Source organism: Bos mutus, chromosome 9 (genome assembly GCF_027580195.1).
Source record: "Bos mutus isolate GX-2022 chromosome 9, NWIPB_WYAK_1.1, whole genome shotgun sequence".
NCBI classification, from domain to species: Eukaryota; Metazoa; Chordata; class Mammalia; order Artiodactyla; family Bovidae; genus Bos; species Bos mutus.
In genome coordinates, this window is record NC_091625.1 from 19932567 (window position 1) to 19945479 (window position 12913).

Genomic DNA, 12913 nt, shown 5'->3' on the forward strand with positions numbered 1-12913 from the left:
GATATTCATTAGATGTTCATTTTAATCATTTCAGATGTTCATCATTTCAGATGTTCATTTTAATCATTCATTAGAATGATTAAAAAAATGAAGATTATATATAGAATCTGATCTGATGCTACATTGCTACAGTAGAAAATTATTATTTTTATACTTCCATTATTTGTTATACTTCAGTTTTGCTGTTAACTTGAATTTAATTGGTTATCAGGTGTTTATTTTTTTGTATTTAAGATTTTTGCCTTTTTCTTTTAATAAGGGTAATACATGCTGAAATTAATTTTGTTTGTATTAAAATGTATTAAAATTGATTTAAGTTGACATTAGAAGTGCAAGAGAATATCTTTCCCTTAAAAGTTATCCATCTAGTACTTCGTTTGAGAAATCGTGGTCTCTGATATTGAACGTTATTATATCTCAAACATAGTGGCTCATCCCGACCAGATGTTCCCTATTTCAGTTTCTGTTCATTCATTTTATAATTTCCCCAAATTTTGGCCATCGTTTCTCATTTTAATGTTATTTTCGTCATTCAGTTTTTTCATTTATAACATATTTTAAAAATGTTATATGTTAAAGACTATATAAGGCACTAGAGATGACTGGAGATAGTTCTCTTCTTTATGCCTGGGTGAGTCTGTAGTCCCTTCACTGTCACATTTCCCATTATTTGAATGAAAAATTTCATGTATGTATTATTACACATAGATTTCAACTAAACTATTATCTGCCTTCCTGGCATATCTCTGTTTAGAATGCTTGGTGGATCATTGTTGAAAAGTTGTACTGAAAGTGTTAGCTGTTCAGTCGTGTCTAACTCTTTGTGACCCCATGGATTATAGCCCGCCAGGCTCCTCTGTCCAAGGAATTTTTCAGGCAAGAATACTGGAGTAGGTTGCCATTCCCTTCTCCAGGGCATCTTCCCGACCCAGGGATCAAACTCGGGTCACCACATCCTCATTGTCACAGACTAAGTGCCTTTTAGCCCAGGCATGATGGGCCTTTTAAATCTGGTCACTCAAGCAAAACTATTGAATGACTACTAAGTTCAAAGCATTGTGCTAGGTACTACTGAGTGTTCAAAGATGAGTGACATGCAGTCTGTATTCTCAGTAGAGGAGCTCATGGATTTGAATCTGATCATTAAATCCTTGGAACTGATTTGGACTTCGCAGGATCTGGACATTGCTGGTTCTGCATCTAGAGTTGTAGACTCATTAGTTACAGTGAGACGTCTGCATTTCATCTATCCATTCATTGAGTAAACATTTACTAAGCACATTTGCTCCTGGTTGATTTTTATCATCTTTAATTTTCCCGTCTTATCGATTATAATAACCCAGATCTATTTCCCAGGAGTATTCAAAATATAATAGAGTTAGAATCTATAGGACGAGACACCCAAACAGCACTTTATAGCTATTGTTGCCTAGAGGGTACAATTTGAAGAATGTTGCTGTAAGATCATTGTAAATAGAGGCAAACTTACTAAATCTGGAAACCCTGGCACCTGGCACCTTCTGAAAGCAGAAAGGAACTGTCCAAAAGGGATACAGTTTCAAGGATGGCCTTGGCCAACCTGTGGGATCTCTGGAGCCATGATGACCCTTTTGAGTTGTCCCTAGTTGAGTTGAAATGATCAGTCCTTTATACTCACACTGATCAATTATTGGATAGTGGCCACCAAGCATGACCTTGAACTTGGAGGTTCGGTGTAGTTGAGGCAGTCTCTGAAGGGGTGACAGCTGGTGTTGGTTTGCTGAGAGCACTCTTAGGAACCAGAGCAACAAGCTCTTCACACGGGGGAGCTGGGCTGCACACCTCAGAGTGCCCCATCCAGGTAGTACACCATGACTATTGCCTTGATGGTGGGAGTGCTAAGTCAAGTCTTCCATTTTCTAGTTATGGATCATGAATAGCCTAATTTAGGATGCTAATCAATGGCAGATTAGTTATGGCTAAGGTGAGTACTTGGTTTATATTTCCCCTATAAGTTTCCACTTGTGTGTATTAGTTGTTCAGTTGTGTCCAATTCTTTGCAACCCCCTGAACTGTGTGTGGCTCTCTAGGCTCCTCTGTCCATGGAATTCTCTGGTCAACAGTTGGAGTGGGTTGCCATTCCATTCTCCAGGGAATCTTCCCAATCCGGGGATCAAACCCGGGTCTCCTGCATTGCAGGCAGAGTCTTTACCATCTGGGCCACCAGGGAAGCCTAAGTTTCCATAATATTCCTTACTCTAATAGTAAGTTTTGGTTTACCAAGGACAGTCCCGTTTTCCTGGGACCACTCAGGTTAGGACTGTTGATCAATTAACATCTGTTAATTATCTTTGCTATCCTAACATTCCCAGACATATTTTCCATTTGGATGATAACTTGTATGCTCATCTTGCTTAGTATGTTTAGAAAAATTTATTTGCATATTTATCCTCTAAATGTCTCTCTGGCCTGTTTATCTAATGAATGCAACAGTCTGTTCTTTTCTCTCTCTCTTTTTTTTTTCTCTCTCTCATTTTAAAGAGGCAGAAGTGATCTGGATTAACTTTGTATTTTTACTTTATTTGACCCACAAACAAATGCCTTTCATCTTGATTAAATTCTTCATCAGCAAACTTTAAACTGTGAAATCGCAGCATATTCCAAAAAGTGTGTGACTAAAATTTCTTGTCATTAGGTGCTAAGTTGTTTCCAGTTCTTTTGCAACATGGACTATAGCCTGTCACGTTCCTTTGTCCGTGGGATTTTCCAGGCAAGAATCCTGGATTGGGTTGCCATTTCCTTCTCCAGGGGACCTTCCTGACCCAGGGATCGAACTTGAGTCTCCTGCATTGGCAAGCGGATTCTTTACCACTGAGCCACCAAGAAGTGTATTGTGATTAAAATGACTGAAATATATTTGCTGTGTCTCCCTATCCATTGCCCCATTAAAATTGTATTGAATATGTATAATGACATTTATTTCCTGTGGTTTATTTTGTATCTGAGTCACAAATGTTTATGTCCTTATTTATCTTTCTATTCAAAGAATCTGGGACTTGAACTATTTTTCTGATGAAGTTGGTCTTTTTTCTGGAAGGATAGTCTGACCTATTCAGATTTGTGTCCTGAGGAAATATTGGTTACTTAGAGGCAGGCAGTTTTACAGCTGCTTTTTCATAATTTTTTTTTCAGTTTTTAAAAATTCTTGTTTATTTAAATATCTTTTATAGACAAATTAGAATACTTATAAGCATAGTTATAACATGGTAGACATACATATAAATAAATGTATAAGTACTTCAGACAAAATTTAATACATATTAGACAAACGGATAACATGCTTACATTTGGTGTTAAGGTATATTTACATGAATATTGAAAAAAAATGTTTTCACAAAAACTGCTATAAAATGTTCACATTTGTCTTATAATAAGTTAGATTTCCTACACTGATGTTTTATGAAAATTATGTAAAGATCTAATTTAGTCATTCACCTCATATGGTACCATTGTTTGTAAATAAAGCATATTTTTGTCAATAGGAATGTACATTTAACTCTTAATCATGTAACAGTTTATCAAGACCATGCCACATTTATTAAACAAACATGCATGCCACATTAAAACTTAATTCATGTACTTTTGTGCACGGTGTTTAGTTATGCTATGGCACTCTATCTTCGTGAAAAATATATTTAAGATTTGGCACAGAATCAATAAATTGTTTTGACACTAATCAGAACAAATGTGATTTAAATTTTCCATGGCACAGAAAATACTCTTTCACAATTTATCTCTTCCCTTTATAGTTTTGGACCAATGGCAGTTTGCTCTTTTAGTCAGAATAGACAGTGGATATTCACAAATTAAAAGCCCTGTCTAGGTGTTTTGCCTATACTCTAGCTGGAAATGAATCAGCTGTAGTTTTTCTGGCAGTTAAACATTTCCTTCTGTATTGTGGCCAACAAATGTCTAAATAAGGGCTTTATCAGCAATAATACATATCATAAGCTTCTTTTCTCTGGGAGGCAGAGAGGTTGGAAGGAAATAGGGGTCTCATCATAAACTGTAAATACAAGAGGTAAGGAGAGAAAATGCAACTGAAGCAGAAGCAGGGGATGTTCTTGTAAAGCTGGTGAGAGAGCAAACCATGAAGTAGCAAAAAATAAAGATAGGAACCTGGGTCTCCATCAAGGTGAAGAAGACTGCCATGGGCTTAAGGAGACTGTCATTCAAAAGAAACAGTATCCAGAGCATTCTTCATACAGCATTCTTGTCTCAGCAAACTACTGTTGCTTTCTAGGAAAAGTTGTAAATTTCCACATCAATGTCTAAATTAACACTGAAGAAATTAAGCTGACTGGCAACTTTTTTTTTTTTTTTTTGATCTGAATTCATTCATAAACAGTGAAAGGAGAAAGGGGATAACATTAAGTTTTCCTCCAAACCAGGGAAGTCACACTCTGAGTAGATATTTCAGAGTTGTGTTAAAAAAAAGTCTCAGTTCTTTTTCACATTTTTTCCAAGATAAATGTGAGGTGCTATATTTTGAGAGACTGGTTGACAAAATCTCCTTTCAAAAAGTCTTGATAAATTAATCTTTGTATTTATTACTAGGGGAAAAGGAAGTTGATCTTAGGTTTAATTTTTATACAAATGTGCTTTATTCTAAAAAAAAATAGAGCAATGAATAATATATTATTATTTGCTTCACGATCCTTGCTTTCTGATAACGTTTAAGGGTCTTTACAAAAAACATCAGATGAGTGAAATAAAATTGGCAAACTTTTGTTTTAAAGTTTGTTAAGGTGCACACAGACATAACGATTACAAACCATAGAGTACTGAGTTTTCGAGAGTGAAATCATACCAAAACCTTGGTAAGGTTTCGCTGACATCATAGGAGAGTAAGTGTTCAGGAAGGTCACTGATGGTACCCTGCCTGGCACACGTGTAGGGCCAAGGTGAAGGGTACATCACTCAGAAGCTCAGCCGTTAGTGAGCTGTTCTCCAGGGTCTGGCCTCCCTTATTTTCCGTCTCAGGCCCTGCCACAGTCACACTGGATGAGTGTTTCTTTGCCAATTGTTAATTCCTTGCAGAGATGACTCATGACAAAATTTCAAAACCAGTTCCCTCATTCATTTGTGGGTTTATCCCCCTGAGCTGTGAATGACCAGGCTCCTCCAAAGGCTGGTTGTCTTCTGCATCTCAAGTGTTGCCTCTTGCTGCCACTCTTTGTTCATGTGCTGTATCTCCTAAAAGGACAAATCCGTCTGCTTCTGTCTGGTACCGACGGCTTTTTAGGTTCAGGAAGCTTTCTGAAGAAGTGAAACATTGCTGCCGCTCCTGTTACCCAATACTTGTGCCTCAGTCCGCCTTGCTTCCGGGGTTCAGCTTTTTCAGAAAATTTTATTGGAAAACATTTAATTTTTACCCTGGGTAGATTTAATAGTTTATAGGACCACTTTATTCACAAAGAAAACTAATTTAGAACTAGCTGTGGGTTCCAAAGATACTGAGGTCTTCAGTTTTTTTAACCCACCAGGAGGTAATTGGTTGTCACCTTAAACCACGACTACTTCTTTTTCCTAATTGTTGTTTCTTTGCACTCTTCTCACGGTTTCTGGCCTTTGCTTGTGGCACAGATGTCATAGGGAACGGGATTCACTGGTGGACTCAATTTGCCCATTTGTGATTCTTTGGACAGAGAAGTCAGCCGCTGTTGTTTTGATGTTTGGCGTCATTTAGATAACTTCAACAGAGAGTATGCCAGGGATGTCCAACTTCTTAATCACATTCCCTTTACAAAAAAAAAGTTAGAAAGTGGTGGTATGACTTTATACTTAATCTTTAACAAATGAGAAGTCGAAGTCATTTATTTAAATGGTCAACCATCTATACTTATGCATTCTTCACATTTTCATTGACTCAGGGGATCATGGAGTTACACAAAGATATTAGCCTAAAACTTAAGCAAAGGTGGCAAAATATAAGAAAATGGTATGCTGTATGAATATCTTTCCTCACTTTTTAATTTTTAAAACTTATTTTTTAGTATGTTGAAGTATAGTTGATTTACAATGTTGCATTAGTTTCTGGTGTACTGCAAACTGATTTAGTTATATATATATATATATATATTCTTTTTCATATTCTTTTCCATTATGGTTTATCATAGGATATTGAATATAGTTCCCTGTGCTATACAGTAGGACCTTGTTTTATCCATCCTATATATAATAGTTTGCATCTATTAATCTCAAACTCCCAATCCATTCCTACCCGCTCCCCCACCCTACCCCACCCCCCAACCCTGGGAACAACAAGTCTATTTTCTATGTCTGTGAGTCTGTTCCTGTTTCACAGATAAGTTCATTTGTGTTGCATTTTAGATTCCACATATAAGTGATATCATATGGTATTTGTCTTTCTCTTTCTGACTTCCCTCGCTTAGGATGATAACCCCTAGTTCCATCCATGTTGCTGCAAGTGAATATCTTCTATTCCTGTTACTGTATTATCAGTAACCATAAGTTTACCTGAAATGTTAATCTTACTCAATTATCTTAAATTAAGTAAGAAGTAATTCAGATATTACTTATTCTTTTCTAACTCAGTCCAAGGCTGTTGGGCATTGAAAAACTTTCAGAGTAGGCATATTTTTTTTCCCTTCACATGAACTCACAGCCACTAACCACCTAAGTAAGCATTAATTGAGTTTGTTTGCAGTACTTTGTATCTGTCCCTCTTACAACTGTTGCAGGAAGGGAGACCCCTTCCGGGGCCCGAAACTGGGCTCTTGTCTAACACTTGGAAATGAATTGTCTGAGGAGACACATGTGCTGACAAAGCAAGAGATTTTATTGGGAAAGGGCACCTGGGTGGAGAGCAGTAGGGTAAGGCTCACAGTGGCTCACAGTCTCAGATTTTATGGTGATGGCATTAGTTTCTGGGTTGTCTTTAGCTAATCATTCTGACTCAGAGTCCTTCCTGGTGGTGCATGCCTTGTTCAGCCAAGATGGATGCCAGAGAGAAGGATTCTGGGAGGTGGTCGGACATGTGGTGTCTCCTTTTGACCTTTCCGGAACTCTTCCGGTTCCATGTTCCTTACCAGGACCTCCTGTCGTAAAACAGCTCATGCAAATGGTTAGTATGGTGCCTGGCCAGGGTGGGCAGTTTCAATCAGTGTGCTTCCCCTAACACAATAATCTTGGAGCTTCAGAAGTAGATTTGTCCTTATAGTTTTTAGCTGCCATAGGAATTGCAGCTTATCTTAGGTTTTGTTTATCACTTGGTTGAATATTTTAAATTATCATGTGTTTCAGGAATATCCAATTTTTGTACCACCTGACCTAAAGTCTGTGGTCTCTGTGAGATTATGTAATCACATCCTTAATGCATATATATAATCACTACTTAAATGTGCTGAATTCTAGAAGTTTGGTTCCAAATAGCAAAAAGTTTAGTTTGGTTATTTCAGAAAGTAAAGACACATTCATATAGATTTGATTGCTTTTTTTTTTTTTCTTAAGTTTTTTTTTTTTTTGATGTGAACTGTTTTTAAAGTCTTCATTGAATTTGTTACAATATTGTTTCTATCTTATGTTTTGGTTTTTTGGCCTCAAAGCATGTGGGATCTTAGTTCCCCGATCAGGGATTGAACCCATATCCTCTGCATTGAAAGGTGAAGTCTTAATCACTGGACTATCAGGGAAGTCCCTAGAGTTGAATTCTAAATCCAAAGAAGCCTAGCTCTGATTATCTAATCTAGTCTTTCAAAATAAACATTTACTGAATGTTTGCAATAAATAATTCAATAATGTGTTGAATAGCAAGTGCTAATGCTGTCCTTCCTTCTTGCCTGCTGACTCCAGGCCAGTCCTCTCTGTTCCTAGCGTGGCTCACCGCCAGCCTCACCAGCACTCCTGTCAATATCCACATGGATGCTCTTCTTAATTTTTTGTCCTTTGCTCTAGGGATCTTGCGTTCTATCCCACCTTAGCTTTTCACTCTTATGGTCCTACCCCAGACTGTCATTCCTAGTCCCTCCATCCTCTCAATTTGAAACCTTCTCAACTCTGATCTCCACCTTGAACCTCCCCAGCTCACTGCCTCTCATGCCTCCACCCTAACAATCCTTTGACCATCTTGATCCTTGAAATTCGTGAATCCTGCCACCCTACCACTGACTCTCACTCCCCTGATGACCTTTCTTCCCTTTATACCCACTTTAAATTCCATGCCACAATTTGCTTGGCAAAATTCAATGCTGGTTAAATCCATCATTGTCTATATCCTCAATCCTGAGCTGAATATTGTTGGAGCAAAACATATCATCTTGTCAAGTGAACTCACTTTCAGCTCAATACTGGTGACCTTCAGGGCCCACCCAGGCTACACGTTCCTGTATGACTATTTCATATGCTTTTTTCTCAACACTGCCTCCCCAGAATTCCCTAGTGGTCTAGTGGTTAGTATTCCACACTTCCACCACGTGGGCACAGGTTTGATCCATGGTCTGGGAACTAAGATCCTGCATGCCACAGTGCGACCAAAAAAAAAAAAATACACTGCCTCCCCCATCCTTGTGTGTGTGTGTGTGTGTGTGTGTGTGTGTGTGTGAGTTGCTCAGTTGTGTCTTTGAGACCCCATGGACTGTAGCCCACCAGGCTCCCCCATCCTTCTCTTAGCTAATAGTCTAATTCACATTTAACTAAGATAGATGGAGCGAACAGAGAACTTCAGCAAACTCCCCACTGCATCTCTCCGTGTTCCAGCATCAGTGCCCACATGTGCTTTCCCTCTGAATGAACATAAGGGTCCCTGTCACTCTCCACACCAGACCCCTTCTTTGTCTGTCACAGTCTCAAGCACATGGTTCCACTCGTTCGTCCTTCTCTCCATTTCGTTAGCTTTCTCAATCATCAGTTTCTGCCCCTGCAACAAATATCCTTCTGTTTCTTCTGTCTTAAAATAATCCCTCTACTGATTCCATATTCTTCTCCAGCTAGTTGTTGCTCCTTTTCTCTTCTTAACAGCAAATTTCTCCAAGTAAAATTGTTATTATTCCTTGTCTACAATTTCTATTCTCCCATCCCTCTTGAATTAGGCCTTTGTTTTCTCCCTTCCTCCCACCTGGCAGACACTGTTATATCTGGGTCACCAGTTAGAAAATGGTCAGCCCTCATCTCACTTTTCTTTTTTAAATTAATTTATTTTTTATTGAAGGGTAATTGCCTTACAGAATTTTTTGCTGTTTTCTGTCAAACTTCAACCTGAATCAGCCGTAGGTATACATACATACATACATACATCCCCTCCCTTTTGAACCTCCCTCCCATCCCCCTCCCCATCCAACACCTCTAGGTTGATAGAGAGCCCCTGTTTGAGTTTCCTGAGCAAATTCCTGTTGGCTATCTATTTTACTTTTCAGTTGACAGCACGTGGCTCAGGTCACTGTAGTCTATTAGGATCACTTCATCTGACTTCTAGGCCAGCATGTTCTGCTAGTTTGACTCCAAATTCTGGCTATTATGTCCTTTCCAAGGTTGCTAATTATTTTTCACATCTTGTCTTTTAAAAATGAATGAATTAATTGGCTTTGTTGGCTTTCAGTTGAGGCACGTGGGACCTTTGTTGTGTCAAGCAGGATCTTTCATCACGGCACATGGACTCTAGTTGTGGTGCATGGAATCCCTAGTTGTGGTGCATGGAATCCCTAGTTGTGGTGCGTGGACTCTCAGGTTGTGACATGTGGACTCTCAGGTTGTGGCGCATGGACTCTCTAGTTGTGGCGCGTGGACTCTAGTGGTGCGTGGACTCTCTAGTTGTGGCACACGGACTCTCTAATTGTGGCACGTGGACTCTCTAGTTGTGGCGCACGGACTCTCTAGTTGTGGCACATGGACTCTAATTGTGGCGTATGGACTCTCTAGTTGTGGCGTGTGGACTCTCTAGTTGTGGTGCATGGACTCTAGTTGGGGCGTATGGACTCTAGTTGTGGTGCATGGACTCTCAGGTTTTGGCGTGTGGACTCTCTAGCTGTGCTGCGTGGACTCTCTAGTTGTGGCGCTCAGGCTCTCGAGTACTCGGGCTTCAGTACTGCTGTATGTGGGCATGTGGGATTTTAGCATCCCGACCAGGGATCAAACCTGTGTCCCTTGCATTACAAGGTGAATTCTTAGCCACTGGACCATCAGGGAAGTCCTCACACCATGTCTTTTTAGCACTAGGTTTTTTCTCTCCATGTACCCATTTAAATATACTTGGGAGTCTCATCAGTCCCATGGTTTTTAATCTTCATTCTGAAGACTTCCAACTCATATACCTAACAGTCCAATGAACGGCTTTCCCTCTGTGTATGAAGGCACAGCTCAGATGTAACATCTTCACAGTGGGACTGCTGATCTCTCACCTCCACCTGCTTCATAAATTTTCCCTTCCTTGAGCGGTGGTAACTGTCCTTAGGCTGCCCAAGTCAAAAAGTCTGTAAATCATCCTGTGCACTTCTCTGACTCTGCTTCACGTCCATTTCTTCAGTAAATCCTTCTGACACTATCTTCATACTGTCTATCTGGATGCTTGCACCTTTGCTGCTCTTCTGTGTCATCATCTCTTGCTGGGGTGATTGCAGCCTCCTGTTATCAGTCTTGCCGGGTCCATATTTGCCTATGTACAGGCTGTTCACCAAGGACCAGCCAGAGGGCTCCTGCTGGAATACGATTTGGAGGATGGGTGACTTTGCTCCATGACTTCCCGTCTTGCTCACATGCTTACTGACTCATTCTCACAGGCAAAGTCAGAATGTCTACTGTGACCACGCCCTCCCTCCCCCAACCCTACAGGGCCCTGTCTGACCTCTCCCACCTCCCCAGCCCATCACCTTCACTCTTCCACTTCATGTCTTCCCACAATTTCTCTTACTCCACACCAGGCCCTCTGGACTTGATAACTTGCCTCTAATATGCTGAACATGTTCATAGCCCAGGACCTTTGCACTCACTGATCCCTCTGTCCAGAACACTTATGCCCTGGGATGTATGCACGGTACATTTCCTCACTTTCTTCAGCTCTTCCTTTAAATGTCATCAGGCAGTGGTGCCTCCCTGATCTTCCTGGTTAAGACCACTGGAGTCCCACGTCCTCTCCCCTAAATGCTCCCTGCTTTACTCTTCTCTCTAGCTCTTGTCATTCTCTCATACCCTATGTATATTACTCATTTATTTATTTTGATTAATTAAATTTACGTATTTCTGCCTGTGCTGGCTCTTTTTTGCTGCACATGGGCTCTCTCATTGCCATGAGTCGTGGGCTACTCTCTAGTTGCAGTGCAGGGGTGTCTCATCGCGGTGGCTTTTCTTGTGGAGCACAGGCTTTAGAACACGAAGGCTGAGTAGTTGCGGTGCACAGGCTTAGCTGCCCCATGGCATGTGGAATCTTCCTGGATCGGGAATTGAACCCGTGTCCCTTGCATTGGCAGGTGGATTCTTGACCACCGGACCACCATGGAAGTCCTTTGTCATTTATTTTGTTTTTATTGTCTGTTTCTCCTGACTAGTAAGTTCCATGAGGATAGGATTTTTTTTTTTTTTTTGGTTTTGTTTGCTGCTGTGTCCTCTGCATCAAGAATAGAGTCTAGACAATATTAGGTACTTTATAAACATTTGAACAATTGTATGAATTATTTTAATCTTTTCAGTATTGTGAGCGATTTGTTGCAGATAATGGAACTGAGGCTTAGGAAGTGTAGTAATTTGTGGTGATAGTACTTAAACCCAGAACAGGCTTGACTCAGAGTGCAATCCCTGTATGCATTAATTCACCCATTGAAATATGGCATGTATGAACTTTATGTTAGGTTAATTGCATTCTTAAGAAGTTACCAGTATTTTGGCCACCTCATGCGAAGAGTTGACTCATTGGAAAAGACTCTGATGCTGGGAGGGATTGGGGGCAGGAGGAGAAGGGGACAACAGAGGATGAGATGGCTGGATGGCATCACTGACTCGATGGGCGTGAGTCTGAGTCCAGGAGTTGGTGATGGACAGGGAGGCCTGGTGTGCTGCGATTCATGGGGTCGCAAAGAGTCGGACATGACTGAGCGACCGAACTGAACTGAACTGAAAGAAGTTACCAGAACTGTGCATTTTATTTATGCTCTTACCCTCCATCATGACCTCTTTGAGAGATAATAGAAACAAATTTTTAAAAAATTTATGTTTTTCTTTTCTTTTCAAAACAGATTTTTAATATTTAGTTCTTGTTGAAGCAGTTCCTGTGATTTCATAGGAAGTTGTTGGAGAGAGTTATTAAACAGTTTCCTCAAACCATTTGGAAGTAAGAGCTGTAGGAAACTCCACTTTTGCCTTCTAGCAATAAAAAGGGCTATACTAACTGAGATGAAAAATATCTGAATCCAGGCACTTGAACCAGCAGAGAATAGGTAGGAACCCTGTTCATCTGGTGATGGTGCTTCCAGTATTTCAGGGTTCAGGATTCTGCACTTGGCAGCTGGAATCTGTGTTCATTTTCAATTAATGAATTGCACTTGGTCAGTGGAAGCCTAGCTCTTCAGCGGTTATCAAGCTCCTTGCAGTCAGATGGAGAACTGATGAAGGATGGAGATCACGATTTTAGTAGATAGTCCCAGGTGATCACGATTTTAGTAGATGGTCCCAGGTCCCAATGAGTATGAATCAGGCTGTAAGTTTCTGCAGCTGCCTTGAGAGTACAAACTGTAGGATGTGTCTACTGGGTGTTTTCCCAACACTTCCCCTCTGTGTGGTTCACTGTCAAAGGAATGATTGAACTGCAAGTGAGTTCTGTGCACCGAGAAGAATGGGTATCCTTGGGTTATGGACATGAAACATGAATCCTGATCAGTCACCAGACTTTTGGTCCCCTGGCTAGATTGTTGGCTAGGCCATTGCTTAT

General features: G+C 40.3%; 1 protein-coding gene and 1 pseudogene across 1 annotated transcript in view; one reads left to right on the top strand and one right to left on the bottom strand.

The window, feature by feature from the left end:
* Positions 1-12913, top strand: part of BCKDHB (branched chain keto acid dehydrogenase E1 subunit beta) — a 266835-nt gene that overhangs the window by 39993 nt on the left and 213929 nt on the right. The gene's annotated exons all lie outside the window — the stretch shown is intronic.
* LOC106701185 (UBAP1-MVB12-associated (UMA)-domain containing protein 1-like) lies at positions 4807-5315 on the bottom strand (annotated as a pseudogene).